Below are 13,911 nucleotides of genomic sequence, written 5' to 3' on the forward strand. Positions count from 1 at the left end.
CATCTGTGGCGTCGGTACATCGATGACATTCTATTAATCTGGAATGGGACAGCTGACTCCTTACAGCCGTGCGTTGAATGGTTAAACTCTTCCCAGGAACACCCCAATTCACATATGAAACCAAACCCAATGACCTACCCTTTTTGGATGTCACAATACATGCGGAGGAAGGCAAAATTGGAACTATACTCTATCGCAAACCAACTGAACGGAACACGTTGCTGCACTACTCTAGTAACCACCCCAGAGGCCTGCGCGATGGTCTCCCCTTTGGCCAATTCCTCCGCATCCGGAGGAATTGCAAGTGGCGCAAGGATTACTTCAGGGAGGCGGATATCCTAGTCTCCAAACTGATCAATAGAGGTTACCCACGACGTCTGGTGAAACAAGCCAAAAAACGGGCATGGTATAACCACCGGGAGGACCTACTAGTGCCAAACCAAAACAAACAAACTTTGAAAAGGATTCCCTTTGTCTCAGTCTTCAGTCCGGACAGCAACAGGGTTGCCAAAATTATCAAAAAGAACTGGACTGTGTTACGATCGGAAGAACAATTCAGCGCACCTCCCTTGTTCTCTTATCAGAGAGGAAGTAACATCGCTAACCACCTCGTTCGTGCCATCACTTGGCCGACCACCAGCACCGAGAGCAACACAAACACCATCACAGCAGCGTGGGGCATGCCCCCTGTCATTGGACATTTTAAATGCCAGTCCTGTAGTGTGTGCGAATTGACATTGAACACCAAAGAATTCAAATTCATGGGACAAACACACCAGCTCACTCATCTAACCAATTGCAAAACGCAAAACGTAATCTATGCCATCCGATGTCCGTGTGACTTGATCTACATCGGCCAGACAACACAAATGGTGAAACAGCGGATCATACAACATAAAAGCAGAATCAATTGTAAGGTACTCACAGCGCCCCTGGTCTCACATTTCATTGAACAGTCTCATACTGACGCGGACCTAAGATGGCAGGTCATTGAGAAGCCTACCCTACCCCTCAGAGGAGGCAACATGACTGCTCTGCTCAACAGAGCTGAATGCAAATGGATCGCCAGAGTTGACTCGGTCAACCACGGGCTCAACACCCTTGATGAATGGACCAGTACCATCACCACCTAAGTCCCTCTGTCCTCCCCTGAATTGCGTTCCACGTTACACAATTGTATTTGATCTTTCATCCTGACCAGTACTTTTACAAATCCCTGTAAATTAACCGCCTGGTTTCACACCAAAAAACCCTTCTTTCGTGGCTGTTAAAATACAACATGCTCTAAGATTATTGTTTTCTATTATGATCACATTTACGTATTAACTCCACATCCATGTCCAGAGCGTCACCGGAGGTACATAAACAGTACACTTATTTCCATGTATTGCAATTCCCGTATTGTAATTATATGACCTCCACAGTATGAACCTCCGTCCAGACCATACCCGTGACCTGGCTCCACGTACCCTCTAAGCCTTTATTACATCCTGTAAATTAACCGCCCGGTTTTACACCAATTAGACCCTGTTGCTCTGATTCTAACATGCCTTATTTGCACTGCGAGCATTAGTATTGTTATTTGCTTGTACCTGTTGGCTCACAACATGCTGTAATGTTTTTCATGCCTTTAACGCCGACAGCGCCATTTGAGTTTTTTTGAACCTTTGTTTACATTTAATTGCTGACATTCCCCTTCACGCGACTGCCGGCCTTTGACGGCGTTCTGAGACTGCTTTGCTTCCTGTTTACTTGGGTTGCCATGGGAACCTTCACCCACGCCCTACCACTCCTCCCCGGCCCTTCCCATTCCCGCCCCTTTCATTTACTCCTTCCAATGGCCTCGCGACACATCCCCGGCCTTCCCTAAACCCCGCCCCTGGTCCACGCCCACACTCCGCCGGCCCTCCCACCCCCCTCGCGCGGCAGCCTGGACATAAGCCAGGACTCTGGTAATGCGCGGTCTGTTCCCGCATTCACTGCCGACCAGCCACGCCAGATGAGCGCTTGCCTTCTGTGCTTTCCTTTTTCCAGGTAAGAGTGTGCGAGAGAGATTGCACCACCAGATGGCACGCAATTAGTCAGCATCTGCTCTATCATTGAGCGTCCTACAGCCTAACTGACCGCATGCGCGCTCTCTTTTCCCAGACGCTGCCCAACTCTGTGAGCATCTCTAGGACGGAACGCGACCAGGTAATAACATCCTGAGACCCTCCCGCACTATCCTGTTACACCCCTGTGGTTTTTTAATACTCACGTCAATTTTTTCTACAGCAATTGACGCTAGTAACAGCCGTGTGCCGCCAGACTCGCCTTCCCAACTGGCAACTGTAAGTTCATTCCCTTATAGGTGGATCACTATTCCACTGAAAGGTCTCCCGCTCGCCTGGCCCATTTTTCCACACTAGTCACCCCCAATAGCACTCTCCTTCCCTCTCTGGCCACCACCACAGTCACGGTCCCTTTTTCACGATAGATCTTATTCGTTTTAGTCCAACTAAAATCCCCCACCCCTCACCTACCTCTCCCTGCCCGCCTATTGCCCTTGCTTACGACTCCCCTCCTTTGTCCACAGCACTGTATCCATCGACAACCCCGTCCTGATGACGATCCCAAACCAAGGGGATCGAAACGCCGTCGACCACACAGCTTGAATCATACGACGCATATCACACTTAAAGCTTTTACCAAAAACTATTTTTCAAGTGATTGTAACTTGTTCTGTAACTGAAGCTTTAAATGATGTACATAATTTCATGTATGCGCCACTTATGCTGTTTTTAATAGCACTTGCACTTCTCATTTTCACTTCAAACTGTATATAGCACCTTGCACCAAGTGCCACTGGGTTGTCACAAGATCTAATCTTTACAGTGCTGTCTTAACTGTAAATGTATTACCCCTTGCCCTTGGTGAATTATACCACCCTTTTTTCAATCCTCTGACTCCTTGTGTTCTGTTCTTAGTAATGCTTGTGGCATACTCCTATTGAAACAGTCTTTTAAATAATACCTGTTGGGACCTGTTCTTGTTTACATAACGCACCCTTCCCAACGTGGTTTATGGGTTACCTCCTGTGCTTCCTACAACTAAGAACTGGTCTGAGCAGGCGTTAGTTTTTGGCGATAGCGGGAATATTTCCATCGCTACGCCTGCCTTGCTAATAGGCGATAGCGACGTTAGCGACTGCTTTCAGTAGCTAACAGGTTGGGTACGCCCACTTGACATGTCATTAGCGATAAATATCGCTGACATGCAAAGCGGGCCCCAAACCGCTCGCTATCGCCTAAAAGCTGTTGCTAACATCAGTTAGCGACAGCTTGCTAATAGAGCAATAGAATTATCAGCGCTTAGCGGCCAAAAACGGCCGCTAAACCGGCGATAATTGCCTATCGCCACCCCTGGTAATATGCCCCGTTATTCCTCTTCCTATTCAAGGACTGTAATTTGAATATGAACCAAGGTCCCATGTATACTATATCTGGTGTTGCCGACCAGTGTATCCGCGACTGCCATCTCAACAAACATCGTACAATGGTCCACCAAAAAGCCAGAGAAGCAGGGGGGAGTTCTAAATTTATAAATGTTACAATTTTTTAAACCCTTTGATGGACAGCACACTGGATGGTATATAAAGGACTCTATAAATAATAGATAGTAGATAGATGGCATCACCTGCCCATGTTATGCCACTCAATGGAGTCATTCAGGCCATCCTGATCTGCCTTCTCTGAAAAAATCCAGCAAGCCTCTTTCTGGACAAGTAGGTTTTCAATGGGATGAGTTTCCCCAACCACTTTTTCCAGCACCGTCCATTTTAAATTCCTACAATTATGTTCCACTTCTTGGAAATGGCATACAAAGCGCATAGTTAACTTTCCTGCCTTTAGAGCATTGATATGTTGCTGGATCCTCACTTTTATCTTTCTAGATGTAAGGCCAATAAAATGCAGTCCACATTCAAAAGTCAGCCGGTACATGACATTTGAGGTGTTACAATGACTAAACTTCATCTGGAACCATATTCTTCTATCCACAAGGGTGATATTCTTCGATACCTGTGTCAGACTGCACACCATGCAGCTCCCACGGGGGCAGTGTCCCGATGGTATCCTTGTTTTCTGTGGCTCTCTCTGTTGAGTGTGGATAAACCGGTCTCCTAGATTGGAGGCCCATTTGAATGCGAATCTTGGTTGGGGCATTTTTTTGGGGCTGAAATCAGGTAGATGCCAATGTTTTCTGATAATCTGACTGATTTTAGACGACAGAGGATCAAAGGTTGTCACTATTGGGAGACATGTATTGTTAGTATGTATGCTTCTTTCTAGGAGTGCCTCCTGGGGGTATTCATGGCTCTCTTGCGGGTCTGTTTAATCATTCTTGTGGAATAAGCTCTCTCAGCAAGATGGAGGGCAATATTTTCTGATTGTTCAGCAAATGCTCTGATGTTAATACAGCTCCTGCGGTATCTGAAAAATTGTCCTACTGGTAAGTTATCCCACAGTGCCCAAGGGTGAAATGTCCGGTAATACAGTAGCGAGTTCCTATTGGTCGGCTTTTGGTGAACTGTAGTCAAAAGTTTGTTTTAATTGATTGTTATGTCCAGTTCGAGATAAACCGCTTTATTTTGGTCAATGGTTCATGTGAAACTAAGGTAACAATTGGCCATATTTAGCCATTTCAGAAATGCAAGGAGTTGATCCTCTGAACCTGACCAAATGCACAACACGTCATCAGTATATCTCTTCCACAAAGAGATATACTGAAGAAAAGGATTAGAGACGTGGTACACAAAATTATCCTCAAACTGCCCAACATAAATACAGGCCAGACTGGGTGCAAAAGTTGCCCCCATCCATGTGCCAGAAACCTGCAGATACAGTTGATTACCATTGCAAAAGAAATTTCTCAGCAATGCTGATGCAATACATTTGAGGACAAATGATGGAGGCGTGTCATAGTACCCCTCGCCTTTCCCATGAGCCTGCCATGCTGCCACCAGAGTGGCATCCTGGGGAATGCTAGTGTAGAGTGATTCAATGTCAGTAGTGACTATTAGTTGATTCTGGGGATCGTACTCCAGGCCGTCCAAAAATGGTAAGAATATCAGTGGTGTCTTGTACAAAGGACCGTTGACTAATAATTGTCTCTCTCAGGAAAAAATCTGAAAACTGTGACAGAGGTTCGAGAAGTGATTGGATACTAGACACTATCAGGCGTCCATTGAGGCTTGTGGATCTTTGACAGAATATAGAATGCTGGCACTTGGGGTGTAGGATTCATACAAAATTCTGCTTCTTTTTGGGTGATACATTTTTTCTCTTTAGCTTCGGCCACCATCTCACAGATTGTGTCCCGAAGCTCAGGCGTTGGATCTCTCAAGAGGGGTCTATAGCTGGTATATACCCCCAGAAGTTTCAGCACCTCAGCTTCATAGTACTGCACATTCATAACCTCAATCATTCTTGTCCACAATTTTCTCTCTGACCAGGTCCCCAATCTCTGAGACCCAGGCAGGTCTTGCTGTTACCATTTTCACTTCCCCAGCAGCGGTTCATTTTACTTGTACATTGCTTTGTAAAGCTTGGTATTCTTTTAAGTCCTGTAAAACATCCAAATGATCATTGAGGTTAAATTGGGTTTGAGCCGCCAACATGCTTACACTATTGAGGTTGGGTACCCACATCCTTACTCCAAACAGTAGCTCAAAAGGTGTGTGCCGCCCCAAGGATTGGCTTGTTGTTAATTGCCCTCTGTACTCCACATAGGTGAATGTCCCAACTGCCACCCGAGCCTAATACCCTTGTTGTTAAGGACTGCTGTAAGTCACAGTTTTTCCTCTCGACTACTGAGTTTCCTTCAGGAGGATAGGGGGAGGAGTACTGCAAGGCCACAGCCAAACTTCCAATGGCTTGTTGGTAAGACGGACCCTGGTTGGAATGTAGTGTGGCAATTGAGTATGTCCCGGTAAAGACTCACAAATCCTTTATAACAGTTTGAGCATCTGCTGAGCGCTGGGGCCAACCCCACAGGAATCTAGAGCAATGATCCACTGCCGCCAAGATGCACTTCTAAACCGCGACAGAGTGTAAGGGGCTGCAGTGATCCAAATAGACACATGCAAGAGGTTTATTTGAGATTTTAAAAAGTGTTTGCAGTGGACCTGCCAAGGTGTAGACCTTCATCTTCTGGCAGATGTTGAATTTGAGGTCAAAGTCCTTGGTCTATTTTGTAAGGCGTGGACACCAATAGCGCTGCTTTAGTCGTGAAACTGTAGCAGTAATCCCTGCATGTGCTGAACCCAGACCCTCGTGTTCAGCTAGAATCAATTCCAATCTACAATCAGGGTTTAGTATTACTCCATTCCCCACTCCAGTAATCTGAGCCTACAGAAGGCTTTGTGCATCTAACTAAGCATGGTCGTAAAATCCGTTCCGTTCGCGGAATTTGCGGATTTTCTGCAATTTCGCGGTCCGCAAATCTTGCGAAATTGCAGAAAAATCTGCGAAATCGCGTTCGGGACGAATTTTCAAAAACTGAAGTACATGAAGCACTTACAGGGTTACAGCAGGTGCCCAAGTTGAAGCTAATTTCTTTGTAACCATTTACAAAATGGTTACAAAAAAATTAACTTCAAATTGGGCACCTGCTGTAACCCTGTAAGTGCTTCCTGAGCGGCGCCTCCGGGGTTGTTGCCTACTTGCAACTATTCTCTGACCCTGCTCTGACCCTCGAAGCAGGGTCAGAGAATAGTTACAAGTATGGCACAATGATCCAGGCTGTCACAAAAATTAAACCACAACAGGAAGCACTTACAGATAAGGAAGCAGGTGCTGGACTTGAAGCTTAAATTCAGTAACACATTAACCAGCCCCCGGTTGAGGCTGGGCAGGTGTGCTTTCTCCCCATAATCTACAGTGGTGAACCAGAGGGTGCTGTGATGAACTAAAATGTGCAGTTGTGAACCAGAGGGTGCTGTGATGAACAAGAGGGTGGCAGTGGTGAACCAGAGGGTGGCAGTGGTGAACCAGAGGGTGCTGTGATGAACCAGAGGGTGGCAGTGATGAACCAGAGGTGGCAGTGATGAACCAGAGGGTGACAGTGATGAACCAGAGGGTGGCAGTGGTGATCCAGAGGGTGGCAGTGATGAACCAGAGGGTGGTAGTGGTGAACCAGAGGGTGTCAGTGGTGAACCAAAGGGTGGCAGTGGTGAACCAGAGGGTGCTGTGATGAACCAGAGGGTGGCAGTGATGAACCAGAGGGTGACAGTGATGAACCAGAGGGTGGCAGTGGTGAAACAGAGGGTGGCAGTGATGAACCAGAGGGTGGCAGTGGTGAACCAGAGGGTGGCAGTGATGAACCAGAGGGAGCAGTGATGAACCAGATGGTGTCAGGAGTGAATCAGAGGGTGGCAGTGGTGAACCAGAGGGTGGCAGTGGTGAACCAGAGGGTGGCAGTGATGCACCAGAGGGTGGCAGTGATGAACCAGAGGGTGGCAGGGGTGAACCAGAAGGTGGCAGTTGTGTACCAGAGGGTGACAGTGATGAACCAGAGGGTGGCAGTGGTGAACCAGAGGGTGCTGTGATGAACCAGATGGTGGCAGGGGTGAACCAGAGGTTGGCAGTGGTGAACAAGAGGGTTGCAGTGGTGAACCAGAGGGTGCTGTGATGAACCAGAGGGTGACAGTGGTGAACCAGAGGGTGGCAGTGATGAACCAGAGGGTGGCAGTGATGAACCAGAGGGTGGCAGGGGTGAACCCGAGGGTGCTGTGATGAACCAGAGGGTGGCAGTGGTGAACCAGAGGGTGGCAGTGATGAACCAGAGGGTGACAGTGATGATCCAGAGGGTGGCAGTGGTGAACCAGAGGGTGGCAGTGATGAACTAGAGGGTGGCAGTGATGAACCAGAGGGTGACAGTGGTGAACCAGAGGGTGCTGTGATGAACCAGAGGGTGGAAGCGATGAACCAGAGGGTGGCAGTGGTGAACCAGAGGGAGCTGTGATGAACCAGAGGGTGGCAGTGATGAACCAGAGGGTGGCAGTGGTGAACCAGAGGGTGCTGTGATGAACCAGAGGATGTCAGTGATCAACCGGAGGGTGGCAGTCGTGAACCAGAGGGTGGCAGTGATGAACCAGAGGGTGGCACTGGTGAACCAGAGGGTGCTGTGATGAACCAGAGGGTGGCAGTAATGAACCAGAGGGTGACAGTAATGATCCAGAGGGTGGCAGTGGCAAACCAGAGGGTGGCAGTGATGAACCAGAGGGTGGCAGTGATGAACCAGAGGGTGGCAGGGGTGAACCCGAGGGTGCTGTGATGAACCAGAGGGTGGCAGTGGTGAACTAGAGGGTGGCAGTGATGAACCAGAGGGTGGCACTGGTGAACCAGAGGGTGCTGTGATGAACCAGAGGGTGGCAGTAATGAACCAGAGGGTGGCAGTGGTGTACCAGAGGGTGGCAGTGGTCAACCAGAGGGTGGCAGTGATGCACCAGAGGGTGGCAGTGATGAACCAGAGGGTGACAGTGATGAATCAGAGGGTGGCAGGGGTGAACCAGAGGGTGCTGTGATGAACTAGATGGTGGCAGGGGTGAACCAGAGGTTGGCAGTGGTGAACCAGAGGGCGGCAGTGGTGAGCCAGAGGGTGGCAGTAATGAACTAGAGGGTGGCAGTGGTGAACCAGAGGGTGGCAGTGATGAACCAGAGGGTGGCAGTGATGAACCAGATGGTGGCAGGAGTGAATTAGAGGGTGGCAGTGGTGAACCAGAGGGTGGCAGTGGTCAACCAGAGGGTGGCAGTGATGCACCAGAGGGTGGCAGTGATGAACCAGAGGGTGACAGTGATGAATCAGAGGGTGGCAGGGGTGAACCAGAGGGTGCTGTGATGAACTAGATGGTGGCAGGGGTGAACCAGAGGTTGGCAGTGGTGAACCAGAGGGTGGCAGTGGTGAGCCAGAGGGTGGCACTAATGAACTAGAGGGTGGCAGTGGTGAACCAGAGGGTGGCAGTGATGAACCAGAGGGTGGCAGTGATGAACCAGATGGTGGCAGGAGTGAATCAGAGGGTGGCAGTGGTGAACCAGAGGGTGGCAGTGGTCAACCAGAGGGTGGCAGTGATGCACCAGAGGGTGGCAGTGATGAACCAGAGGGTGACAGTGATGAATCAGAGGGTGGCAGGGGTGAACCAGAGGGTGCTGTGATGAACTAGATGGTGGCAGGGGTGAACCAGAGGTTGGCAGTGGTAAACCAGAGGGTGCTGTGGTGAGCCAGTGGGTGCTGTGATTAACCAGAGGGTGACAGTGGTGAACCAGAGGGTGGCAGTGATGAACCAGAGGGTGACAGTGGTGAACCAGAGGGTGCTGTGATGAACCAGAGGGTGGAAGCGATGAACCAGAGGGTGGCAGTGGTGAACCAGAGGGAGCTGTGATGAACCAGAGGGTGGCAGTGATGAACCAGAGGGTGGCAGTGGTGAACCAGAGGGTGCTGTGATGAACCAGAGGATGTCAGTGATCAACCGGAGGGTGGCAGTCGTGAACCAGAGGGTGGCAGTGATGAACTAGAGGGTGGCACTGGTGAACCAGAGGGTGCTGTGATGAACCAGAGGGTGGCAGTAATGAACCAGAGGGTGACAGTAATGATCCAGAGGGTGGCAGTGGCAAACCAGAGGGTGGCAGTGATGAACCAGAGGGTGGCAGTGATGAACCAGAGGGTGGCAGGGGTGAACCCGAGGGTGCTGTGATGAACCAGAGGGTGGCAGTGGTGAACTAGAGGGTGGCAGTGATGAACCAGAGGGTGGCACTGGTGAACCAGAGGGTGCTGTGATGAACCAGAGGGTGGCAGTAATGAACCAGAGGGTGGCAGTGGTGTACCAGAGGGTGGCAGTGGTCAACCAGAGGGTGGCAGTGATGCACCAGAGGGTGGCAGTGATGAACCAGAGGGTGACAGTGATGAATCAGAGGGTGGCAGGGGTGAACCAGAGGGTGCTGTGATGAACTAGATGGTGGCAGGGGTGAACCAGAGGTTGGCAGTGGTGAACCAGAGGGCGGCAGTGGTGAGCCAGAGGGTGGCAGTAATGAACTAGAGGGTGGCAGTGGTGAACCAGAGGGTGGCAGTGATGAACCAGAGGGTGGCAGTGATGAACCAGATGGTGGCAGGAGTGAATTAGAGGGTGGCAGTGGTGAACCAGAGGGTGGTAGTGGTCAACCAGAGGGTGGCAGTGATGCACCAGAGGGTGGCAGTGATGAACCAGAGGGTGACAGTGATGAATCAGAGGGTGGCAGGGGTGAACCAGAGGGTGCTGTGATGAACTAGATGGTGGCAGGGGTGAACCAGAGGTTGGCAGTGGTGAACCAGAGGGTGGCAGTGGTGAGCCAGAGGGTGGCACTAATGAACTAGAGGGTGGCAGTGGTGAACCAGAGGGTGGCAGTGATGAACCAGAGGGTGGCAGTGATGAACCAGATGGTGGCAGGAGTGAATCAGAGGGTGGCAGTGGTGAACCAGAGGGTGGCAGTGGTCAACCAGAGGGTGGCAGTGATGCACCAGAGGGTGGCAGTGATGAACCAGAGGGTGACAGTGATGAATCAGAGGGTGGCAGGGGTGAACCAGAGGGTGCTGTGATGAACTAGATGGTGGCAGGGGTGAACCAGAGGTTGGCAGTGGTAAACCAGAGGGTGCTGTGGTGAGCCAGTGGGTGCTGTGATTAACCAGAGGGTGACAGTGGTGAACCAGAGGGTGGCAGTGATGAACCAGAGGGTGGCAGTGGTGAACCAGAGGGTGGCAGTGATGAACTAGAGGGTGGGAGTGGTGAACCAGAGGGTGGCAGTGATGAACCAGAGGGTGGCAGGAGTGAATCAGAGGGTGGCAGTGGTGAACCAGAGGGTGGCAGTGGTGAACCAGAGGGTGGCAGTGATGCACCAGAGGGTGGCAGTGATGAACCAGAGGGTGACAGTGATGAATCAGAGGGTGGCAGGGGTGAACCAGAGGGTGGAAGTTGTGTACCAGAGGGTGACAGTGATGAACCACAGGGTGACAGTGGTGAACCAGAGGGTGACAGTGTTGAACCAGAGGGTGCTGTGATGAACTAGATGGTGGCAGGGGTGAACCAGAGGTTGGCAGTGGTGAACCAGAGGGTGGCAGTGGTGAGCCAGAGGGTGCTGTGATTAACCAGAGGGTGACAGTGGTGAACCAGAGGGTGGCAGTGATGAACCAGAGGGTGGCAGTGATGAACCAGAGGGTGGCAGGGGTGAACCCGAGGGTGCTGTGATGAACCAGAGGGTGGCAGTGGTGAACCAGAGGGTGGCAGTGATGAACCAGAGGGTGACAGTGATGATCCAGAGGGTGGCAGTGGGTAACCAGAGGGTGGCAGTGATGAACTAGAGGGTGGCAGTGATGAACCAGAGGGTGGCAGTGGTGAACCAGAGGGTGCTGTGATGAACCAGAGGGTGGCAGTGATGAACCAGAGGGTGGCAGTGGTGAACCAGAGGGAGGTGTGATGAACCAGAGGGTGGCAGTGATGAACCAGAGGGTGGCAGTGGTGAACCAGAGGGTGCTGTGATGAACCAGAGGATGGCAGTGATCAACCAGAGGGTGGCAGTCGTGAGCCCTAGGGTGGCAGTGATGAACCAGAGGGTGGCACTGGTGAACCAGAGGGTGCTGTGATGAACCACAGGGTGGCAGTGATGAACCAGAGGGTGACAGTGATGATCCAGAGGGTGGCAGTGGCAAACCAGAGGGTGGCAGTGATGAACCAGAGAGTGGCAGTGATGATCCAGAGGGTGGCAGTGGAGAACCAGAGGGTGGCAATAATGAACCAGAGGGTGGCAGTGATGAACCAGAGGGTGGCAGTGATGAACCAGAGGGTGACAGTGTTGAACCAGAGGGTTGCAGTGATGAACCAAAGGGTGACAGTGATGAACCAGAGGGTGGCAGTGATGAACCAGAGGGTGGCAGTGGTGAACCAGAGGGTGGCAGTGATGAACCAAAGGGTGACAGTGATTAACCAGAGGGTGGCAGTGATGAACCAGAGGGTGGCAGTGGTGAACCAGAGAGTGCTGTGATGAACCAGAGGGTGGCAGTGATGAACCAGAGGGTGACAGTGATGAACCAGAGGGTGGCAGTGGTGAACCAGAGGGTGCTGTGATGAACCAGAGGGTGGCAGTGATGAACCAGAGGGTGACAGTGATGAACCAGAGGGTTACAGTGGTGAACCAGAGGGTGGCAGTGATGAACCAGAGGGTGGCAGTGATGAACCAGATGGTGGCAGGAGTGAATCAGAGGGTGGCAGTGGTGAACCGGAGGGTGGCAGTGGTCAACCAGAGGGTGGCAGTGATGCACCAGAGGGTGGCAGGGATGAACCAGAGGGTGACAGTGATGAATCAGAGGGTGGCAGGGGTGAACCAGAGGGTGGAAGTTGTGTACCAGAGGGTGACAGTGATGAACCAGAGGGTGGCAGTGATGAACCACAGGGTGACAGTGGTGAACCAGAGGGTGACAGTGGTGAACCAGAGGATGCTGTGATGAACTAGATGGTGGCAGGGGTGAACCAGAGGTTGGCAGTGGTGAACCAGAGGGTGGCAGTGGTGAGCCAGAGGGTGCTGTGATTAACCAGAGGGGGGCAGTGGTGAACCAGAGGGTGGCAGTGATGAACCAGAGGGTGGCAGTGATGAACTAGAGGGTGGCAGGGGTGAACCTGAGGGTGCTATGATGAACCAGAGGGTGGCAGTGGTGAACCAGAGGGTGGCAGTGATGAACCAGAGGGTGACAGTGATGATCCAGAGGGTGGCAGTGGGTAACCAGAGGGTGGCAGTGATGAACTAGAGGGTGGCAGTGATGAACCAGGGGGTGGCAGTGGTGAACCAGAGGGTGCTGTGATGAACCAGAGGGTGGCAGTGATGAACCAGAGGGTGGCAGTGGTGAACCAGAGGGAGGTGTGATTAACCAGAGGGTGGCTGTGATGAACCAGAGGATGGCAGTGATCAACCAGAGGGTGGCAGTCGTGAACCAGAGGGTGGCAGTGATGAACCAGAGGGTGGCAGTGATGAACCAGAGGGTGGCACTGGTGAACCAGAGGGTGCTGTGATGAACCAGAGGGTGGCAGTGATGAACCAGAGGGTGACAGTGATGATACAGAGGGTGGCAGTGGCAAACCAGAGGGTGGCAGTGATGAACCAGAGGGTGGCAGTGATGATCCAGAGGGTGGCAGTGGCGAACCAGAGGGTGGCAGTAATGAACCAGAGGGTGGCAGTGATGAACCAGAGGGTGGCAGTGATGAACCAGAGGGTGACAGTGATGAACTAGAGGGTGACAGTGGTGAACCAGAGGGTTGCAGTGATGAACCAAAGGGTGACAGTGATGAACCAGAGGGTGGCAGTGATGAACCAGAGGGTGGCAGTGGTGAACCAGAGGGTGGCAGTGATGAACCAAAGGGTGACAGTGATGAACCATAGGGTGGCAGTGATGAACCAGAGGGTGGCAGTGGTGAACCAGAGAGTGCTGTGATGAACCAGAGGGTGGCAATGATGAACCAGAGGGTGACAGTGATGAACCAGAGGGTGGCAGTGGTGAACCAGATGGTGCTGTAATGAACCAGAGGGTGGCAGTGATGAACCAGAGGGTGACAGTGATGAACCAGAGGGTGACAGTGGTGAACCAGAGGGTGGCAGTAATGAACCAGAGGGTGGCAGTGATGAACCAGAGGGTGGCGCTGCTAAACTGCCCGGGAGCCCTCTGGGTGTGAGCCCCTGCGCTGCTGAGCTGCCCAGGGGTTGTGAGCCCACGCACTACTGCACTGCCCTGGGGCCCAGTGGGTGTGAGCCCCGTGCTGCTGAACTGCCCCGGAACCCTCTCAGTGTGAAAATCATTTGTGCTCAATTGCCTGGGAGCCCTCTGGGTGTGAGCACACATTGTGCTAAGTGTCCCCCT

Source organism: Lissotriton helveticus, chromosome 6, assembly GCF_964261635.1.
Source record: "Lissotriton helveticus chromosome 6, aLisHel1.1, whole genome shotgun sequence".
Taxonomy (NCBI): domain Eukaryota; kingdom Metazoa; phylum Chordata; class Amphibia; order Caudata; family Salamandridae; genus Lissotriton; species Lissotriton helveticus.